This window comes from Momordica charantia, assembly GCF_013281855.1.
Source record: "Momordica charantia cultivar OHB3-1 chromosome 10 unlocalized genomic scaffold, Mcharantia_2.0 BLBB01000010.1, whole genome shotgun sequence".
Lineage (NCBI taxonomy): Eukaryota > Viridiplantae > Streptophyta > Magnoliopsida > Cucurbitales > Cucurbitaceae > Momordica > Momordica charantia.
In genome coordinates, this window is record NW_028275158.1 from 14662974 (window position 1) to 14684892 (window position 21919).

The 21919-nt window shown below is 36.5% G+C and overlaps 1 long non-coding RNA gene and 1 other non-coding gene across 2 annotated transcripts in view; both read left to right on the plus strand.

The window, feature by feature from the left end:
* The first annotated feature begins 293 nt into the window (after nucleotides 1-293).
* Nucleotides 294-21919, plus strand: part of LOC148208634 (uncharacterized) — a 35952-nt gene continuing 14326 nt past the window's right edge. The window contains exons 1-2 of the long non-coding RNA XR_015788407.1: nucleotides 294-556; nucleotides 1260-1303. This is a non-coding gene — a long non-coding RNA (uncharacterized LOC148208634). The remainder of the gene's footprint in view (nucleotides 557-1259; nucleotides 1304-21919) is intronic.
* LOC148208635 (small nucleolar RNA R71) lies at nucleotides 20835-20941 on the plus strand. The gene has a single exon (XR_015788648.1). It is a non-coding gene; the product is annotated as a small nucleolar RNA R71 (small nucleolar RNA).

The following is a 21919-nucleotide window of genomic DNA, read 5'->3' on the forward strand; positions in this document are numbered from 1 at the left end:
ATATTCAAACACCACAATAAAGAAAATATGAAGCACATAAAATGACATAGGAGATTTATATTTGTTCATCCAACAATGAGCCAGGTCCACTCTTTTGCAATGTGTAGGTTTTACTATAATTGGGATAATACAATGGGATACAACTCTTGTAAGGACTGTTTGGTCTTTTTGTAAAAAAAAATAGACATATTTGAAATTATTGAAGTTTAAGGTTTTACGGGCATTTTGGTCTTTTGGCCAAAAAAAAAAGAAAGAAAAAAAAAGAAAAGAAAAGAAATTTGGGTTTTGTTTTAGGTGATGTGTGTGTGGTGTGGGTTTTGATGTGTGTGACGTGTGTTTTAAGGAACAAAAGAAAAGAAAAGAAAGGAAAAGAAAAGAAAAGAAAAGAAGAAAGAACAAAGAAAAGAAAGAAATGTGAAGAAAAGAGAGAGACAACGGAGGAGAAGAAGAATGAACAGGAGAGAGGAGAAACGAAGGTTTTTTGAGAAATTGAGGTCAGGAATCACGATTTTGCTTTTGATTTTGAGAGCTCTACCATGGAGAGCGACAAATTTGGGTAACTAAACTTGTTTTCCTTAAAGATGTAGAAAGAAATAGAGGTTTGTTAGGGTTTTGAAACTTGGTCTGTGGTGTTCAAGAAATCATTTTGAAACTTAAAAGAAGTAGTTTTCGTTCTCCAATAAAGGTTTAAGTAGAGAAGACAGTGGTTCTCAGTTGGTTTCCTTCTCTTAAAATCCTTGGTTTCGTGGATTTTAGGTATGCTTAAGAAATTTCAAGGGAGGAAAGAAGAATTTAATTTGTTTAATTCTGTGGAACATAATGTTTGGAGTAAATTTGTGGGTTGTTTCATAAGTTTTGGGAGTGTTTGTGTTGATTAGGAAAAATGGTAGAAATGTGAATTGTGAGGGAGAAAGAAGAGACCTTGGAGAAGAAAGAAGAAGAAGATGAATAGTTATTCGAAGAGGGAGAAAGAAATTTTTTAATAGAATTTAATTAAGAAGAGTAAAATGAATTGGGAAAGGAAATGGGTAGTTGCGTGTGGTTTAAAGAGAAATGAGAAGGAAAATGTGAAGTTGAAAGGAAAGAGAAAATTGAGTTGTGTTTGTGGGTCCCACATGTGTAAGGTGATATGAAAGAGAAAAGTCATGGTTTTAAATGAAGAGAGAGAATGAGGAATTTGGATAATTGGGTTATTTTAAAGTTATTGTGATTTATGTTGGATTTAAGTGAACTAATTTGCTATTGAATCAATATTTCAGGTCAAGCGGAAATTGGAATAGCGTACGACTCGGTTAAAGGATTTGTGAGTGGTTACTTTACTAAATGTTTTGGATATTATTATTGGAATTTGTGGGTGGTTTATTTTAAAAATGTTTTTAGAAATATATTATGATAGAATTTCAAGAAAGTACATATATTATGTGTGTTTTAGCATTTTTGCTGAGAAATTATGTTTGCTGAGAATTTAAAAATGTTGGGAGAATTTATGAATGTTTCTGAGAATTTTGAAATGATTAGAGAATTTATGAATGTTTTGAGAATTTAGAAAATAACTCTGGTTGTTTGAGATTTTAGAAATGTTATAGAATTTTGTGAAATGATCTTAGAAAGAAAGATTTGAGAAAGTTAAAAAGAAATATTTTAGAAATGGTTTGAGAAAGAAAGAAAAATTCTTAGAAAGAAGAATTTTAGAACAGTATATGAGATTGAGAATTTTATACAGAAATAAGTTTTCAAACCACCATAATGTTGTATCTAGGTGATTGATTACCCGTATACTATATGAAACACTCCACAAGTTTGATGACCAACCTAAACTTGCATGTTTCAAGGGTTTTGTGCAACTAGATCAAGAAGCACCAATGCTCACGGTTTTGGGAGCAAGGAAGAAAACTCAATGGCTATTTTCATTCATCAATAATCCACCCCTCAAATGTACAAGAAGAAGCCTATTTATAGGCATCTTGAATTTCCCTAAAATAAAAGGAAAAGGACTTTAACTAAACCTAGACTAAACTAGTTACAAAGGGACTTAACTAAGTTATATAAACCTAAAGTTGGCTCTAAGAGCTATTACATAAATTTTACATTAAATCCAAAAGAAGGTTTTAATTCTAATTACATGAAAACACTAATTTTAAATAACCCCTAAAAGTTAGAGATCTCATGTTTTGTGTTTTCATGTTCCCTTGAAGTTTCTTTCTCCACTTGTTCTCCTTCCTCATGAAGCTTGATAATCCACATGTTGAAATGGAGATCTCCTTCTTCATCGGTTGAGCCTCATGGCACGATATTCGTTGCTTGAAGCATATCATCCCCTCCCTCTTGAAAAGGATTCGTCCTCGAATCCTACTTGTCACCTACAATGAAAATAATTAAATTAATAGCTGTTGGATATTTAATATGTGAAAGAAAGTGAGAAAACCGTTGAGTATACAAATTTAACATCCAAAAATTAAATTTGTATATTAAGAATTTGAAACTTATTTTACATTTGTAACAATTTCATTATTTATTTCATGAAGTTGTTTTTGTTTCAATTTTGTGTTATGTAACTTTAACAACTTTATTTTGTTAAAGTTACATGTTGTTAAACTTGAAGTTATACTTCAAATGAGAAGTTTTTTCTTTATTTTGTTAAAGTTACCATTTGTAACTTTATATGTGTTAAAGATGCTTGTGAGATGTTACTTGTTATGGACAACTATATATAGTTGTGGTTTTGTTCATTTTGAGATATCCAAGCATACCACAATTGGGTATTCTCCTCCTCCCACAAGAATTCTCTCTTCTTTTGAGTTGTTCTTCTTGTTTATGTTGAGAGCAAGTATCTAAGAGTTCTACCAGATCCGAGTAGTTCGAGGTTGCAGTTCTACCGGAGTTAGTCGTTGTATCCTGCTGAGACGATCGCTGTAGTATGCTAGCAACTTGTGCAGAGCGAATAATTGTCTTCAGGTCAGCGCTATTGAAGCGTGCCTCGACTATTTTTTTATCAAGTTTTGGTGTTCATCAAGTTGTTCAAATTTATATCGTTTGTAGCCAGTTATGTTGTAATCCGTTTGACAGTACTACACAGTTCATATATACAGCGTATATTTACCCAACAATAGCTTCATAGGAAAGATCATGACATTCTCACCTTGTAAAGCAACTTTGAAGTCTTGTGAGGATCTTAGTCTAGCGTTCAACATTCCTTTGAAATCTCCTTTGAAAAACTTGTCTCTCCAAAAGTATTTCCAAATCCACCCTCGTGGCATGTTCACTTTATGTTTTGATTTCCTTGGTCTCCTTTTGGGATTTGGCTTTCGAATCCTCCACAACACATTAGATTGGCGGTCTTTTTCTTGACTATCCATGTACATGTAGCGTTGGACAGATCTTCAAGTGATTTTTAAGTCATGTCTCATAATTAGATCTTTAATTTTCTGCAAAAACTCAAGGGAAAATCTAGGCAAACAAGGTTTGAGTTTGCCCATTAGATAACATTCCTTAATGTGAAAAAGTTCATGTATATTACGCTTTGTAAGTACAAGGGAATTAACTTCACAAACCTTGTCACAGGAGCTGGGAATTAACTTCACAAACCTTGTCACATGAGCTCAAAATTTGATCACTAGGACTAATGCTCATATGCAAGTCAACTTCATTGTTATCGTCATTCTCATTCACTTCTAACTCACAAACACCAACAAAAGATTTTTTATGCATTTTGAGTTCAATGGGACATGCATCTCCAAGTGTATAAATTTCATTAGTCTTGGTGTTACCATGCTCTTTCAAATCATAAACATCAAAACATGGTTCTTTATGCATGAGTGGTGCAAGAGTAGTGATCTCACATGGATGTAATGATGTTATAGCTAAAGAATTTGGAATTGCATACTTTGCATCACAGACTAATTTGTTTTCATTCTCACTACATTCTATTTCTACATTATAAATACAATCATGCATTTCATGGTTATCCAATTGAAGAGATTTGGCATGCTTAGCATCATAAATGATTTCTTTTTCATTCTCAACAACAAGTGAAGGCAAACTAACCTTTTCTAAATGTGTATTATCATTAGAGAATGATTTAGGATTAGCATACCTTGTAGACATCCTTTGGATTTTTCTTTCAATCTTTTTGGCAATGTATACCACATCCTCAAAAGTATCACATGGTTGAAGATCAAATTGTTGAGAAATTTCTTCATTGAGTCCATTAAAGAACCAATTCATATTGGCCTCCTCATCTTCCCAAAGGTCAAGCTCATCAAGAATCAAGCACATCTGTTGGTAGTATGTTTCACACTTTTGCTCCCTTGCTTCAAGGTTTTCTCAATTTGAGAAATTTCTTAGGAACAAAGTGTTTCCTCATTATGTGCTTGAGCTCATTCCATGAAGCAATTTTTGGCAATTGATTCCTCAACCTATGCAACATCAAAGAATCCCACCATTCTATAGCAAAATCTTCAAAACAAGAGATAGCGAGTTGTACCTTTCTTTCCTCGCTACGTTGGTAGTTTTCAAGGTTTCCTTCAAATTTTCTCTCCCAATTGAGATATTCCTTTGGATTGTGGCTTCCATAAAACATAGGATGTGCAGGTTTGAAACTCCCAAAGTTGTGAATGACATCTTCATTTGATGTTCTCCTATGATTGCTTTGTCCATAATATCTTTGAGTATTCATTGCTGCAAAAGAACGTTAGAAAACAAAGATGGACCTCACCATTCAATTCCTCCCTCTCTCATTCACTCAAAGAATGAAGGGTTCACTCGTGTTTAGCACTCAAAGGTTGAAGGTCTCTCATTCACATACACACAACAATTTGTAGATGATAAGGTAACTGTGAGTGTGAAAACTTGTCTTTAAGCAAGTAATTCCCTCCAAACACCGAGCTTTGCTTGTGGCGAATCACAATGAACCAAGGACAAGTTAGAGTACAAAGAAGGCAACATACACATTGAATAACATAGACAAACAACAAGGACAAGTCTAATACCGAATACTACAAATAGCAGTCAACATAAAATTTTCCAGAATTGAGGCAAAATTCAAAGCATCAGTGTGAACAATCCACTCGTGCAAATTTAAATTTAAAAACAGATCCAGAAAGCTTATGAAATGTAGTTCAAGCATGTAAAATTTCGAAAAGAGATCAATTCTGGTTTATGACGAATTTAAGAAACAAGACAGACTACTCAGAGGTTCAAAGTAACAGTGAAATTCAGCATATGATCTGACTTGTAACTATTGGCGTGAGCAAATGGCTCGTGCCATTTCAAAACTAAAAGTACATTCATACAAGTAATTGATCTAATAACACTTACTAGGGCTGCACCTCAGTTTGGATCAATAGATTTGGACAAATTTCCCTTGCAAGGTCAGAAGGTCAAAACCGAAAAAACACTGTTTTCGAAAAGAGTGGCTGAACAGTGTTCACTTTTATTGATGGCGTGAGCTGGTCTTTAATGGGATTGGTTTCAAACCAATTGGAAATGAAACTATACTCACAGTGGAAGGTTATGATAGGCTGCAACTAAATTTAATTGAGTGAGGACGGCTGGACAACGTTTTAAAGTCAGACAACAGTGTTTTGGGTTGGTAGCAGTACACTTCTTTTTCTTTTTCTGTTTTCTTCTTTTCTTTTCTTTTTTCTTTTTTCTTTTTTTTTTGTTCTTCTTCTTATACTCTCTTTTTCTTTTCTTTTTTCTTTTTTTTTTTGAACTACAAGCTTAAAACAGAAACACAATGCAAGAAAGCAAGTAACATAGAAGCTCAAGAAACACCTCTTGATTAGCAAGCAATGGTTGGAGCTTGAAAGAAAATTTGGAAAGCAAGTAAAGATAGATGGATAGATAGGGATATGTCCGATCTTGAGCCAAAGCTCTGATACCAAATGATGTACTCAACCCTACCACAAGTGGCTTAGGCAACCCTTGTAAGAACAAGCACCTCCTAAACACACACGGTAACACCTAGTACACACACAAAGAATCACCCAAGGGGAAGAAGAAGGGACTTACCTTGAAGGTCAAGGCTTTGGATGAAGAGAACTTATTCTAGATCCAAAGTGAAACACTCCACAAGTTTGATAACCAACCTAAACTTGCATGTTTCAAGGGTTTTGTGCAACTAGATCAAGAAGCACCAATGCTCACGGTTTTGGGAGCAAAGAAGAAAGCTCAATGGCTATTTTCATTCATCAATAATCCACCCCTCAAATGTACAAAAAGAAGCCTATTTATAGGCATCTTGAATTTCCCTAAAATAAAAGGAAAAGGACTTTAACTAAACCTAGACTAAACTAGTTACAAAGGGACTTAATTAAGTTACATAAACCTAAAGTTGGCTCTAAGAGCTATTACATAAATTTTACATTAAATCCAAAGAAGGTTTTAATTCTAATTACATGAAAACACTAATTTTATATAACCCCTAAAAGTTAGAGATCTCGTGTTTTGTGTTTCATGTTCCGTTGAAGTTTCTTTCTCCACTTGTTCTCCTTCCTCATGAAGCTTGATAATCCATATATTGAAGTGGAGATCCCCTTCTTCATCAGTTGAACCTCATGGCGTGATATTCGTTGCTTGAAGCATATCACTAGAAACACGTCAAAAAGAGTTGTTGATCGAGTTGACACTTCAACAAGAGTTGTTGATGAAGCCAGCATATCACGTCAGTCACATCCACTTCAAGAATTAAGGATGCCTCGACCTTGTGGGAGAGTTGTGTCACAACCTGACCGCTACGTGGGATTAATTGAAATCCATGTTGGCGTACCCGATGACGGTGTCGAGGATCCGTTGACCTATAAACAGGCAATGAAGGATGTGGACAATGACAAATGGGTCAAAGCCATGGACCTGAAAATGGAGTCTATGTAATTCAATTATGTTTGGGAACTTGTAGACCAACCCGACGGGGTAAGACCTGTAGGGTGCAGATGGATCTATAAGAGAAAGCAAGACATCAAAGGAAAGGTACAAAACTATAAGGCGAGGCTTGTGGTGAAAGGCTACACACAACGGAAAGAGTGGACTATGAAGAAACACTCTCCCTTGTAGCTATACTCAAGTCCATGTGAATACTTTTTTTCATTGCCACATATTATGACAATGAGATTTGGCAAATGGACGTCAAGACTGCCTTTCTGAATGGACATCTTGAAGAAAGTATTTATATGTCTCAACCCGAAGGGTTCATATCACAAGGTCAAAATCAAAAGGTTTGCAAGCTTAAACGATCCATTTATGGATTGAAACAAGCATCTCAATCTAGGAACATAAGGTTGCAATAAAATCTTATGGTTTTGACCAAAACATTGATGAGCCTTGTGTATAGAAAAAGATCGTCAACAACACTGTAGCCTTCTTAGTATTGTATGTGGATAATATCCTACTCATTAGGAATGATGTAGGATATATTACTGGAAGAAGCGTCTAGCTACTGAGTTCCAAATGAAGGATTTGGGAGAAGCTCACTATGTCCGTAGCATCCAAATTCTAAGGGATCGCAAGAACAAAACCTTAGCTTTGTCTCAAACAACTTATATCGACAAGATACTTGTTCGATATTTGATACATAATTCCAAGAAAGGCTTATTGCCTTTTAAGCATTGAATTCATTTGTCCAAGGAACAATGTCCCAAGACACCTCAAGAAGTTGAGGATACGGGACACATACACTTCAACAGTGGGTAGCCTGATATACTCTATGTTGTGTACTAGGCCTGACATTTACTATGCAGTAGAGATGGTCAGTAGGTATCAATAGTATTCATGATATGATCACTAGACTGCCATTAAGTAAATCCTCAAATATCTTAGGAGAACGAGAAGCTATATACTTGTGTATGGTGCTAAGGATTTGATCCTTACAAGAGCATAATATTGCTGATCAGTTTACAAAGGCTCTCACAACTCAAGTGTTCGAGAGCCATCTAGAAAGTCTAGGTCTACGAGCTTTGTACAATAAGTCTAGGGCAAGTAGTTTATTGTATTTATACTTTATTTTATCGTAGAACCCACTGTTGCTTTTAGATTACAATCCACTAGGATTTAGTTCAAGTGGGAGTTTATTGGGTTTTATGCCCTAAACTGGTGGTTTTTAAATATAAAATAAATATTTCTTTAATAAAGTTGTTATTGATGTTTCTCTTAGAATTTTATTAACCCATATCCAATAAACTAACATCCAAGGTTATGTCATGTAACAAGAAAAGTATATATTCGATATACAGGTAGATAATATTCCAATAGTTACCAAAACGGTCTATAGTGAAGGGATGTGAATCCTGGAGCGGAAGCGGACTTTCGTTGCTGATTTTCGGGATACAAAATCGAAATTGAAAGAGGGAAAATACAGAGGAAATTCAAACCTTTGAAGATTGCTTCTTCAGTGAATTCCCCTCGAACACCACCACTGGATCTTCCTCGCTATCCTCTTGGGTCTCGGGATCGTGCTTGTGGTAGCACTTTGATTGAAGAGATGGAGAAATTGATAGAATTTTGAGAGAATTCGTGGGTTTTTCTTCCTTGGTTCTGTTCTGTAACACCTTCTATCTAATTCTCCAACACTTGGAGAAGAAGAAGAAGGGTGACGTGGGGAGTTACCCCACGTCACAAAACCTCCCACTCCCCTGCAATTTTGCAGGGGAGTTAATTTTAATATTAATATTAATATATATATATATATATATATAATATATAACAATAATTAAAATATATAGATAATAATATATATATATAATAATTAATATATATATAAATAATTAATCGAATTAATAAATATAATTAATTATTAATCCAATTAATAATTAATAAATATATATATACATAAATAATTAACACCTAATTATTTATAATAAAATTAGAATCATATTCTATAACATTTCTCTCGTATAATCTATAGTTTTAATGTACATTTATGCACATTATTTTTAACCTATAGTTTTAATATGAATCTCATTCATATTAATTTTATTTGAATCTCATTCAAATAATATCTCTCATAATATATAGTTTTAATTTATAATTAACTATATATTATAATGTATCAATATACATATAATCCCTTAAGTAATTTGAACAATTCAAATTCTTCCAAAAACTTGATCCTCGTTTTACCCGTTATGAGCTAGCAAGGGGACCTAATGGACCTACAGATCAGAAGCTCCAACGATGCAAGATTAATCGGTCAAACTCATTGACCGAGTTAATCTAGATTCGTTAACTACGGGTCATTCCACTAAAGACCCACAGTTGCACTCTTCTCACTGCAAAATATTTTCGTGTCCATGGATATATGACCATTAATGACGAGTCAATCCTTCACGAGTGTTCGTAACTCAGGTTGGGTCAAATTACCGTTTTACCCCTGAGTTACATCTTACTCCTTAAACACCACTGCTCCTCTAATGAACAACCCGGTTATGGTCCAACCAATAACCGGAACTCCCTCTCGACCAATGAGAGGGTGGGGCCCCTTGTTCAAGTCCCGGAGTCAGTATTTAAGGGAACACTCATCTACTCCCCTAAAGTCGGGGAGTAGTGAATTCCATCTTTTGAAGTTAGGTTCCCAGCTCCCCACTCAGTCTCGTCCCCAAAATGGTAGGAATGTTGAGTCGGCGACTCGGGCCACTCTCACCCATACAGATCAAAGGACGAGCCCTCACAGGCAGTAGTCCATAACCCACTCAGGATTGAGAATGAGTTGCCTGGTCATCCTAAGAAATAGCAATCTATTAGTTAACGGTGTTACGCCTAAAGATTGCCTATTTCGCGGTCCGGTCTTATACAAACTCATTGTATAGGATACTCCCACTCGCATGTCTCGACACCAACGACCTGGATCGAGTCGTCTGTAACCTTTATAGAGTGGGCCGTATCCATAGTGTTGCCAGGATAAGGTACCCAGCCTTATCCATATACTATAGACCCTTTAGGTTATTCACGGGACATTATCCATTCATATATCAGGGGTATATCAAATATAAACCCCGTATATCAACTATATACCTAGTATATATACTGTCCCGATTACATCATAAATAACCTTGGATGTTTAGTTTATTGGATTTTGGAAAATTCAAAGCTATGATTCAACAACAAATTTATTGAATAAAACTTTATTAAATAGACATGTTTTTACAAAATACAAACTACAAGTTTAGGGCAACACACGCAACATATAGTATATGGATAAGGTCTCAACCTTATCCTGGTAACACTATGGATACGGCATACCTTGTAATAGTTACAAATGACTTGATCCATGTCATTCGTGTGGAGATATGCAAGTGGGGGTATTTTATACAATGAGTTTGTATAAGAACGCACTGCAAAATCATTAATCTTTAGTTCTAACATCGTTAGCTAATAGATTAATATTTCAATAGGATGACCAGTTAACTCGAACTCAATCCTGAGTGAGTTATGGACTCATGCCTGTTAGAGCTCGTCCTTTGATTTGTATGGGTGAGAGTGGCCCGAGTCGCCGACTCAATATTCCTACCATGTTGGGGACAAGACCGAGTAGGGAGATGAGAACATAAATTCACAAGATGAAATTCACTTCTCCCCGACTTTAGGAGAGTAGATGAATCTTCCCTTTATTGCTGACTCCGAGACTTGAACAAGGGGCCCCACCCTCTCACTGACCCCAGAAAGACTTCTGATTATTGGTTTGAACATAACCGTGATGTTCACTAAATGAGCAGTAGTATTTAAGGAGCAAGATATAACTCAGTAGTAAAATGGTAATTTGACCCAGTTACAGTTACAGGCACTCGTGAAGGATTGACTTGCCGTTAATGGTCATACATCCGTGGACAAGAAAATATTCTGCGTGAGAAGAATGTAGCTGCAGGTCTTTAATGGTGTCACCCACAATTAATTAATGTTGATTAACTCGATTAATGAGTTTGATTGATTAATCTTGTATCGTTTCAGCTTTTGATCTGTAGGTCCATTAGGTCCCCTTGCTAGCTCACAACAGATAAAACGAGCATCAAGTTTTGAGAGAATTTGAAATGTTCAAATTATATGTCAAGGAATATTGTAATGTATATTATGATACATTATATATATAGTTTGATTTTGAATAAAGGGATTTCCCCTATATTCACGAGAAGATATGCTAATGATCTTAGAATTGTCCCTCGCTATAAATATAACATTAAGTTGAACCCTAAAGACATGAAAAGTGCTTGAAATCTCTCAACTTTCTTCCTCTCTCAATCTTCGTAATTGGATCCCACAATCTGGATTCTCGAACGAGTGACATAGTAAGGAAGATCAAGTGGTGTTGTCTCATTGGGATCATGCGAAGAAGAATCTTTAAAGGTAAAATCCAACATTCTTCATTGTGTTTTAAATTTCAAAAGAAATCAAGAACGTGTTCTACTGCTTCCGCTCGGGATTCACATGCTATTACCTTGCTATGTCCCCGGAAAAGATCCGGTTATGTGAGAACCAATAGGGAATTTTTTGGTGATGGAGAGACTTTACAGTAGAGAGAATTTATTTTCTCTATTTCTAGTTTTTCCAGGTACGAAGCAAGGGATATGATCTACATAACATATTCTGCAGATAACTAAAGGTGACGTGGGGTAACTCCCCACGGTACCACCTCACCACTGTCCCATGTGTTGGGGGTAATTAACCATTAATTATTTTTTTAATTTATATATCACATATTTAATTAAACTATATATTTGAAATATATTTAAAAAAAAACATCTCTCTTCTATAACTTATGATTTTAATATGAATCCAATTCATATTTATCATTTGAATCCTATTCAAACATTTCTCTCATAATATATATTATTAAATTTGAATCTTTATCCGAAATTAATATATATTTATATACAATGTATCAATATACATTATATACATTGCTTTATATAATTTGAACATTTCAAATTATTTCATAATTCTTGATCCTCGTTTTACCAATTGCGAGCTAGCAAGGGGACTTAATCGGACACTCCAATGATACGAGATTAATTGGTCAAACTCATTAACCGAGTTAATCAACATTCATTAACTGCGGGTCATTCTGAAGGGACGTTAATCCCGCAACGAAAACAAAGATCTTTGTTCTTGAATTTTGAGGAACAAAACCACAATACTTAAGAAAATTATAGGGGAAGAAATTAACTTACATTTGAAGACCTTTCTTTAATATTCTACCTTAATCAATCTGTTTCTCTACCACCGATCTTCCTGGTTATTCTCTGGGTACAAGAATATGTTCGTGGGAGCAATGAACTTGGAAGCCAAAGGGACTTTTTGTTGTGTCCTTTTGGGAGAGGGATTTTCTTGGAGAATAAATGCAGGGGAAGAACTGGCTTGTTAAAATTGTACAACCTTTCCACAAAACCAACCATGATGTGGAGGTTACTCCACCTCAAAAAAACTTCCCACTCCCCTTCAATTATTCCACATCAAAAAAACTTCCCACTACCCTCCAATTTTGCAAGGGAGTTTTCCCTTTTTTTTATTTAATTAAATTAATATTAATATTAATAATACTAATACTAATACTAATTAATATATATATTTATAATCATATTAATTAATTAATTAATTATATATATGTAATATATATATATATATATATATATATATTAATCAAATCAATAATTAACATTCAATTATTTATTACCAAAATAGAATCATATTCTAAAGTATTTCTCTTATATAGCCTATAGTTGTAATGTATATCTTATGCATATTCTTTTTAACATATAGTTTTAATTTTAATCATATTCATATTAATTTTTATTTGAATCTCATTCAAATAATTTCTCTCATAATATATAGTTTTAATAAACTATATATGATTATGTATCAATATACATAATCCCTTGAGTAATTTGAACCTTTCAGATTCTTTCAAAGAAACTTGATTCTCATTTTACCCGTTGTGAGTTAGTAAGGGACCTAATGGACCTACAGATCAAAAGCTCCAACGATACCAGATTAATCGGTCAAACTCATTAACTGAGTTAATCAACATTCCTTAACTACGGATCACTCCACTAAAGACACGCAGTTGCACTCTTCCACGGTAGAATGTTTTTGTGTCCATGGATATACGACCATTAATGGCAAGTCAATCATTCATGAGTGCTCGTAACTCAAGCTACGTCAAATTACCGTTTTACCTCTGAGTTACATTTTACTCCTTAAATACCGCTGCTCCTCTAATGAACAACTTGATTATGATCTGACCAATAATCGGATGTCCCTCTCGGGCCAGTGAGAGGGTGAGGCTCTTTGTTCAAGTCCAGGAGTCAGTATTTAAGAGAACACTCATCTACTCCCCTAAAGTCGGGGATGGGTGAATTCCATCTTGTGAAGTTATGTTTTCAGCTCCCCACTCGGTCTCGTTTCTAGAATGGTAGGAATCTTGAGCCGGCGACTCGGGCCACTCTCACCCATAAAGATCAAAAAACGAGCCCTTACGGGTAGGAGTCCATGACTCACTCAAGGATGAGAATGAGTTGTCTGGTCATCCTATGAAATAGCAATCTGCTAATCAACGGCGTTACATCTAAAGATTCTCTATTTTGCGGTCCGATCTTGTATAACTCATTGTATAGGATACCCCCACTCGCATATCACCACACGAACTACCTGGATTGGGTCATCTGTAACATTTACAAAGCAGGTCGTATCCATAGTGTTGTCAGGATAAGGTACCCAGCCTTATCCATATACTATAAACCTTTTAGGTTATTCCCGGGACATTATCCACTTGTATATCGAGGGTATATCAAATATATACCCAGTATATATATTGTCCCAGTTATATGATAATAACCTTGGATGTTTAGTTTATTGGATTTAGATAATGCTATGTTATAAACTCCACAACAAATTTATTGAATATGAAACCACAACTTTATTGATTATAAATTTGTTTTTACATAATTATACGAGTTTAGGGCAACACACGCAACACGTTCCACTAAAGACCTGCAGATGCATTATTCTCACTACAGAATATTTTCGTATCCACGAATATACGACCATTAGCGGCAAGTCAATCATTCACGAGTGCTCGTAACTCTAGCTGGGTCAAATTACAGTTTTACCTCTAAGTTACATCTTGCTGCTTAAATACCACTGCTCTTCTAAGTGAACAACCCAGTTATGATCCAACCAATAACTCGAAGTCCCTCTCGAGCCAATGAGAGGGTGGGCCCTTTCTTCAAGTCCCATAGTCAGCATTTAAGAGAACATTCATCTACTACCCGATAGTTGGAGAGAAATGAATTCCATCTCGTGAAGTTATGTTCTCAGCTCCTCACTCGATCTTGTCCTCAAAATGGTAGGAATATTGACTCGGTGACTTGGGCCACGCTCACCCATACAGATCAAAGAACGAGCCCTCATGGGTAGGAGTCCATAACTCACCTAGGATTAAGATTAGTTGTTTGGTCATCCTATGAAATAGCAATCTATTAGTCAACAACGTTATATCTAATGAGTGGCTATTTGGCGGTCCAGTCTTATACAAACTCATTGTATAGGATACCCCAAATTTCATGTCTCCACACGAACGACCTGGATCAGTTCGATTGTAACATTTACAAAGTGGATCGTGTCAATAGTGTTACCAAGATAAGGTACCAAGCCTTATCCATATACGATAGAACCTTTAGGTTATTCCCGGGATATTGACTGGCGTTTATGCTGAACGCACGCACTAAGCGTGGTAACAATTCTATAGATGCAAGCGCACACCTGTCAGAGTAATATAAAATGGATGGAGTATCCAAGTATCGATCCTCAAGGACTTCTAAATAATTTTCAAACTCTAAAGTTTTAATGAATAGTGAACGTTGAAATGAGTGATTCTTGTAAAATGGGAACTGGTCACAAGTAATGGTTTTGGATTTAGGATTTGGTCTTATAATGGTAAAACCTAGCCCGAATTACTTCAAGTTAGCCAACAAAGAATCAAGGATACGCTAAGGACGATATGCATTTTACTTTAGGAACCAACGACTACGCTTTTCACTTGACTTATGTCTAAGCAAGTTCAAAGTCCTAAGACATTCCCTAATATGTCTATTATGAGAGATATCTTAGTTTTAGGATGGAAATAGTCGCAACCTCGGGTTAAGGTCCGATGTCTAGGCTACTTAACCGAAACCCTTATGTCTAAGGCATTTCTCTCCTCGGTTTAACCACTCAACAATGCAAATAAGCAACCTTTTCAGTATTGACTTGTTAAGACTTACAGTGGCCTTCTCTAAATCCTAACTTTTTAGGAAAACATGTTGAGCAATGAGTGGAAAGCAATGAGTGAAAATTTACATAACCATGTGGACCCATCATAGGAGGTTGTGTAGGAGCTTGGGAAGGAGAAGTAGGGAGTGAAGTGTGTTGAGAAGAAGAAGCCATAGAAAGAAATAAAGGCTAGAAATTTTTGCTTCTTCTTGGTTGTGGCCGAAATCGAAAACAATGGTGGTGAGGGAGTGGTTTTTTCGAAAAACAAAGGGGAGGAAAATAGTTGTGTGGGTTTGTGTTGAGTTGTAAAGCTTAGGCAATGGGCCTATTTAAAGCTTTCTCCAAACTAAATCCTAAATGGAAAAGGGTTGAGTTTTAAGTTCAAACTAGGTTTCGTAAACCTAAAAGGAAAAAATAAGTTTCAATTCCAAATATGATTAGGGAAACAAAATTCGAAGTATTTTTTAGTTTTAAGGAGAGATTTGAAAACTTAAATCACAAAGGAGTAATGTGTGACCCAAAATAAAACCCACAAATTTCGAAATTGAAACCCAAATCACGAAGGAAGAAGGATTTTCGAACTGCTGTAAAAACAGGGCGGGCGCCAGGCGCCTGCGTGATTTATTCGTTCGCAAAGGACAGGCGCCAGGATCCTGCGTAATTTTCTTTTTTTTTCTTTTTTTTTTATTTTCATTTTCAACCTTTTCAAAAACATTCTCTTAATAAGCAAAACTTTTTATGATTAAACAAAAAGAATGTAAGATACAAAAACTTTCTTCCTTTACTTTTGTTCTTTCAAAACGGATAAGAAGGAAAAACATTTTTCGCAAACATTTATTGACCTGAAAGTTGAATAGAGGTTTTTCCTCTATCCACTGGTTCTCCAAAATAAGGCTTAAGTCTCTGCCCATTTACTTTAAAAATACTTCCCTTAGAGTCAACTAGATCCACTGCCCCATATGGGTAGACTTTAAAAATTTTAAAGGGACCAGACCATCTAGACTTAAGTTTCCCAGGAAAAAGTTTCAACCTAAAATTGAATAACAGAACCAGATCACCTTCTTGAAGATTGTTCGGCCAAAGACGCCTATCATGCCACTGTTTAGTTTTTTCCTTAAACATTTTAACATTATCATAAGAAAATTGCCTGTGTTCTTCTAATTCCAACAATTGTAATGTCCTCGCTTCACCTACAGCCGACAAATCAAAATTTAATTTCTTAGTAGCCCAAAATGCTTTATACTCTAGCTCAAGAGGCAAATGACATGCTTTTCCAAAAACTAGCCTATAGGGGGACATGCCAAGGGGAGTCTTAAATGTTGTCCTATATGCCCAAAGTGAATCATCAAGCTTCAAAGACCAATCCCTACGGTTAAGATTTACAGTTTTTTCTAAAATGTTTTTTATCTCCCTATTAGATATTTCGGCTAACCCATTCGACTGAGGATGATATGTTGTTGCAACCCTATGACGCACATTGTATTTAGCCAGCAACTTTTGCATAGACCTATTCACAAAATGAGCCCCCCCATCGCTTATCAGACAACGCGGGGTTCCATAACGCGTAAAAATGTGTTTTTGAAGAAAACGAATGACAACTTTAGAATCATTGGTAGCAGTTGCAATGGCTTCTATCCATTTCGAAACATAATCTACTGCTAACAATATATAAAGCTTACCATTAGAAGATGGAAATGGACCCATGAAATCTATACCCCACACATCAAATATTTCAATCTCCAGGATCGGGGTTTGAGGCATTTCGTGGTGTTTAGATATATTACCTGTCCGTTGGCATTTGTCACAAACCTGGGCAAACTTATGTGCATCTTTGAACAGAGTGGGCCAAAAGAACCCACTTTGCAAAACTTTGGCTGCGGTTTTGTGTCCTGCATAATGTCCTCCATATGGAGACATATGACAAACGTCTAATATCGCCTCGTGCTCTTCTTCTGCTACACACCTGCGTAAGATATTGTCAGGTCCTAGCTTATATAAAAAAGGTTCATCCCAACGATAAAATCGAACTTCATTTAGAAATTTCTTTACCTGTTGCTTGTTAAACTCATAAGGAACTATTCGACTTACCAAATAATTTGCTATATCGGCATACCACGGAACTGAATCAACTCGCAAGAGTTGCTCATCAATAAACTGTTCACGTATAACAGTTCCATCATCACAGAGCGGGGATTCCAATCTAGACAGGTGATCAGCAACTTGGTTATCAGTACCCTTCCTGTCCCTAACTTCAATATCAAACTCTTGAAGTATCAAAATCCACCGTATCAAACGTGGTTTCACATCTTTTTTAGCAAATAAATATTTTAAAGCAGAATGGTCAGTAAAAACAATGACTTTTGTGCCTATCAAGTAAGACCTAAACTTATCAAAGGTGAACACAACTGCTAACAGTTCCTTTTCAGTAGTAGTGTAATTGAGTTGTGCACCGGTCAGAGTCTTACTAGCATAATATACAGGATGCAAGATCTTGTTTTTACGTTGTCCTAACATAGCTCCTATTGTATAATCACTAGCATCACACATGAGCTCGAAAGGTAAATCCCAATTAGGTTCGATAATTATAGGGGCTGAACTTAAAGCAACTTTCAACATTTCAAATGATTTCAAATAGTCATCATAAAAAACAAATGGTCTATCATGTTCTAACAATTGACACAAGGGCTTAGAAATTTTAGCAAAGTCTTTTATAACGCGGCGGTAAAATCCCCCATGCCCTAAAAAACTTCTAATCCCTTTAACATTTGTGGGAGAAGGTAGCTTTGAAATAATGTCTATCTTAGCGTGGTCTACCTCTATTCCTTGCTTGGAAATTTTGTGACCCTCTTGTACCATGAAATGACACTTCTCCCAATTTAGGACTAGGTTTGTTTGTTCACATCTCTCCAATACTCTCTCCAAATTAACTAAACATGCGTCAAAAGAATTTCCAAAAACAGAAAAGTCATCCATAAAAACTTCTAGAATATTCTCTACCATGTCAGAGAAGATGGCCATCATACACCTCTGAAAAGTCGCGGGTGCATTGCATAATCCAAAGGGCATTCGCCTGAAAGCGAACGTACCATACGGACACGGAAATGTTGTCTTCTCCTAGTCTTCTGGAGCAATAGTAATTTGATTATAACCCGAATATCCATCTAAGAAACAATAGAAATCCTTACCTGTCAGATGGTCGAGCATCTGGTCAATAAACGGTAGAGGAAAATGGTTTTTCTTCGTTACCTTGTTGAGTTTGCGATAGTCAATGCAAACTCTCCACCCAGTCACAGTTCGGGTTGAAATGAGCTCATTCTCCTCGTTGGCCACCACGGTTATACCCCCTTTCTTTGGTACACACTGTACTGGGCTTACCCAGCTGCTGTCGGATATTGGGTATATAACACCGGCGTCAAGCCATTTAAAAATTTCTTTCCTTACAACCTTTTTCATCTTCGGGTTCAACCGCCTTTGACTCTCAATAGAGTTCTTAGCATCTTCTTCCAATAAGATTTTGTGCATGCAAAAGGCCGGGCTTATCCCTCGGATATCTGCTATCGTCCATCCAATGACCTTTTTGTGCTTCTCCAAAATCTGCAATAAAGAATATTCATTAGTAGGTGATAAATTGGAAGCTATAATAACTGGTAAAGTGTCGTTATCCCCTAGATACGCATATTTCAAATGCGACGGCAATGGCTTCTGCTCCAAAGTGGGTGGTTCCACTATGGACGGAAGTAACGACTTGCATTCTTCTTTTTGTATTTTTTCAACAGGATTAGTCACATCTTCCGGTCCTTCTGCTATTTTATCAAGCTCTTCTTCAATCTCTATAACTAATAAGTCATAAAACTCATCAAACATAACAGGATTCAAGCTATTTATAGCAGAGCACTCTTCAAAGTCTCCTGGTAATTTCGTGGCGTCTAGAACGTTAAATTTAACTTCTTCATTATTTACCCTCATTGTAATTTCTCCCTTCCTCACATTAAAAACTGCATCCCCAGTGGCTAGAAATGGTCTTCCTAAAATAATGGGAATGTCTAAGTCTGCCTCGCAATCTAGAATGATAAAGTCCGCAGGGAAAATGAATTTGTCCACCTGGACTAAAACATCTTCTATCTTTCCCTCAGGTCTTATGATAGATCTATCTGCTAGTTGGAGGATAATCGTAGTAGGTCTAGCTTCTCCTATGCCTAAAGATTTGAAAACTGATAATGACATAAGATTAATGCTAGCACCTAGATCACATAATGCCCTACCTAAGTTTTTCCCTCCTATGGAACATGGAATGGTAAAACTGCCAAGATCGTTACATTTCATGGGTAGAGGGCTGCCTACAGCTTCACTACTACATTTTGTCATGGCTACCAGTTCATGCTCTCCTATCTTTTTCTTCCTAGAAACTATATATTTCAAAAACTTAGCATAATTTGGCATCTGTTCTAGAGCATCTACTAATGGTATATTTATATGCAATTGTTTTAAAATATCTAAAAATTTTCTAAACTGGGAATCATTATTTTTCTTAACTAGTCTTTGTGGAAACGGGGGAGTAGGGGTAAAAGAAGGTTGTACCTGTGGAGGAACACTCGAGGTGTCCTCATTACCTTTTCTAATATTTTCTTTTCTGGTGTTGTTGGATTCTCTGGTATCTTTACAGTTGGTTCAGTGGACGGAATCTGTACATCTGCTGTTGGCATTGTTGGTCCATCATATGCCAGTCCACTCCTAAGGGTGACAGCTCTGCACTGTTCTTTCCCTTCTCGTTTTGGTAATTCAGTATGGCCTGGAAAAGAACCTTGTGGTCTATTCTTCAATTCATTGGCGAGCTGTCCCAATTGGGTCTCGAAATTCCTCATTGATGCCGCTTGGGATTTATCACTGCGTCGGTTCGGGCCATGTACTCCTTCATCATATTCTCAAGATTTGAGTTGTTATTTTGAACTGGTGGAGTCTGTGTTCTCTGATTGTACTGCTGTTGCGGTGGCGGGATGTATTGCTGTGTAGGTGGAACATAGGGCTGCTTGTTCTGCTGACTCTGCCCTTGATTAAAATCGCTCGAACCTCCTTGACCTCCCCATGAGAAATTAGGGTGGTCCCTCCAACCAGGGTTGTAGGTGTTCGAATATGGGTTGAAGTTCCTATTGTTCCCATGTCCTACATAAAAAACGGAAGCAGGGTTATGTGGACAATTATCATAAATATGGTTTTCACTGCAAAATGAACAAATGAGATCGTTGACTTGGCAAACAGGGGCAGGAGTGCAATAATCCGACTGCACAGGTTGTATCGACGTGGCTAATGGATTTTTTATTCCCAACGCCATCTCTTTCAGCCACTGGTTCATTGTAACCATCTCTTTTTGCATCTAGGTCGCAATGGCTAGAGCCAAAACTCCAGCTGGATCTTGCTTCTTTGGTGCTGCCCTAGATCTTTGCGAACACCATAGTTCGTTGTGTGAAGCTAAGTCATTTAGGATGTCGACTATCTCGTTGAATGTCTTCTTTGTAAAGGCTCCGTTGGCAGCATTGTTTAACATCATCTTAGTAGGATGATCTAAACCTCTAAAGAAATGTTCTATCTGGATGCATGCCGGCAAGCCATGGTTCGGACATTTCCTGATTAGTTCTTTAAATCTTTCCCACGCCTCGTGAACAGGTTCACGATCATACTGTCTAAAGAAGATGATCTCCTCTCTGATATCAGCGTGGCGAGTAGGTGGGAAGAATCTTGTTAAGAACTTCTCCACTAATGACCCCTATGTGGTGATGGATCCCGGTGGAAATGAATTGAGCCATGCTCTAGCTTGGTCCTTCAAAGAAAATGGAAAAAGTGTTAGTCTAAGAGCATCGTCTGTTATACCAGGTAATCGAAATGCATTTGCAATTTGAATGAATGTTTTCAGATGATCATGTGGATCCTCATGTTCCTGCCCTCCAAAATGTCCAATTATCTGCAACATTTGGAACACATTGGTTTAAGCTCAAAGTTTGCGTGGGCTGGAATAGGGTTGACTATCCCTGAATCAAAGTTCTGAAAAGCCGTGGCGGCATATTCTCGCATTGCCACGTCTCTGTTGTCCGCCATCTGGATATGGTTGAATTCATTATTTCTTGCGTGATCCCTCATATTACCGTTAACAGCAGGTGGATCAACCGGATCACGAGGTGGAATATCTGCCATTGATGTGCTCGTACTCTCTACCTCACTTTCAGGACTGATTTCACCTTCTCTCTCTTTTTGCTTTTCTAGTTGTTTTCGAAGTCTTTGCTCCTTTTGAGTTTTTCGAAGGGTCTGCTCAAGCTCAGGGTCAAGGGGTAGAAGAAAAGATCTTGTGCTCATGCACTTTAACTTACCCATGTGAGATAAACGACCAAAAATATAGAACAAAAACGGTGGATGGAAATTACACCCAACAACAATTCACAAAAATAAAAACTAAAAGAATTTTAAAATAATTTTAAAACTAAAGTCCCCGGCAACGGCGCCAAAAACTTGACTGGCGTTTATGCTGAACGCACGCACTAAACGTGGTAACAATTCTATAGATGCAAGCGCACACCTGTCAGAGTAATATAAAATGGATGGAGTATCCAAGTATCGATCCTCAAGGACTTCTAAATAATTTCCAAACTCTAAAGTTTTAATGAATAGTGAACGTTGAAATGAGTGATTCTTGTAA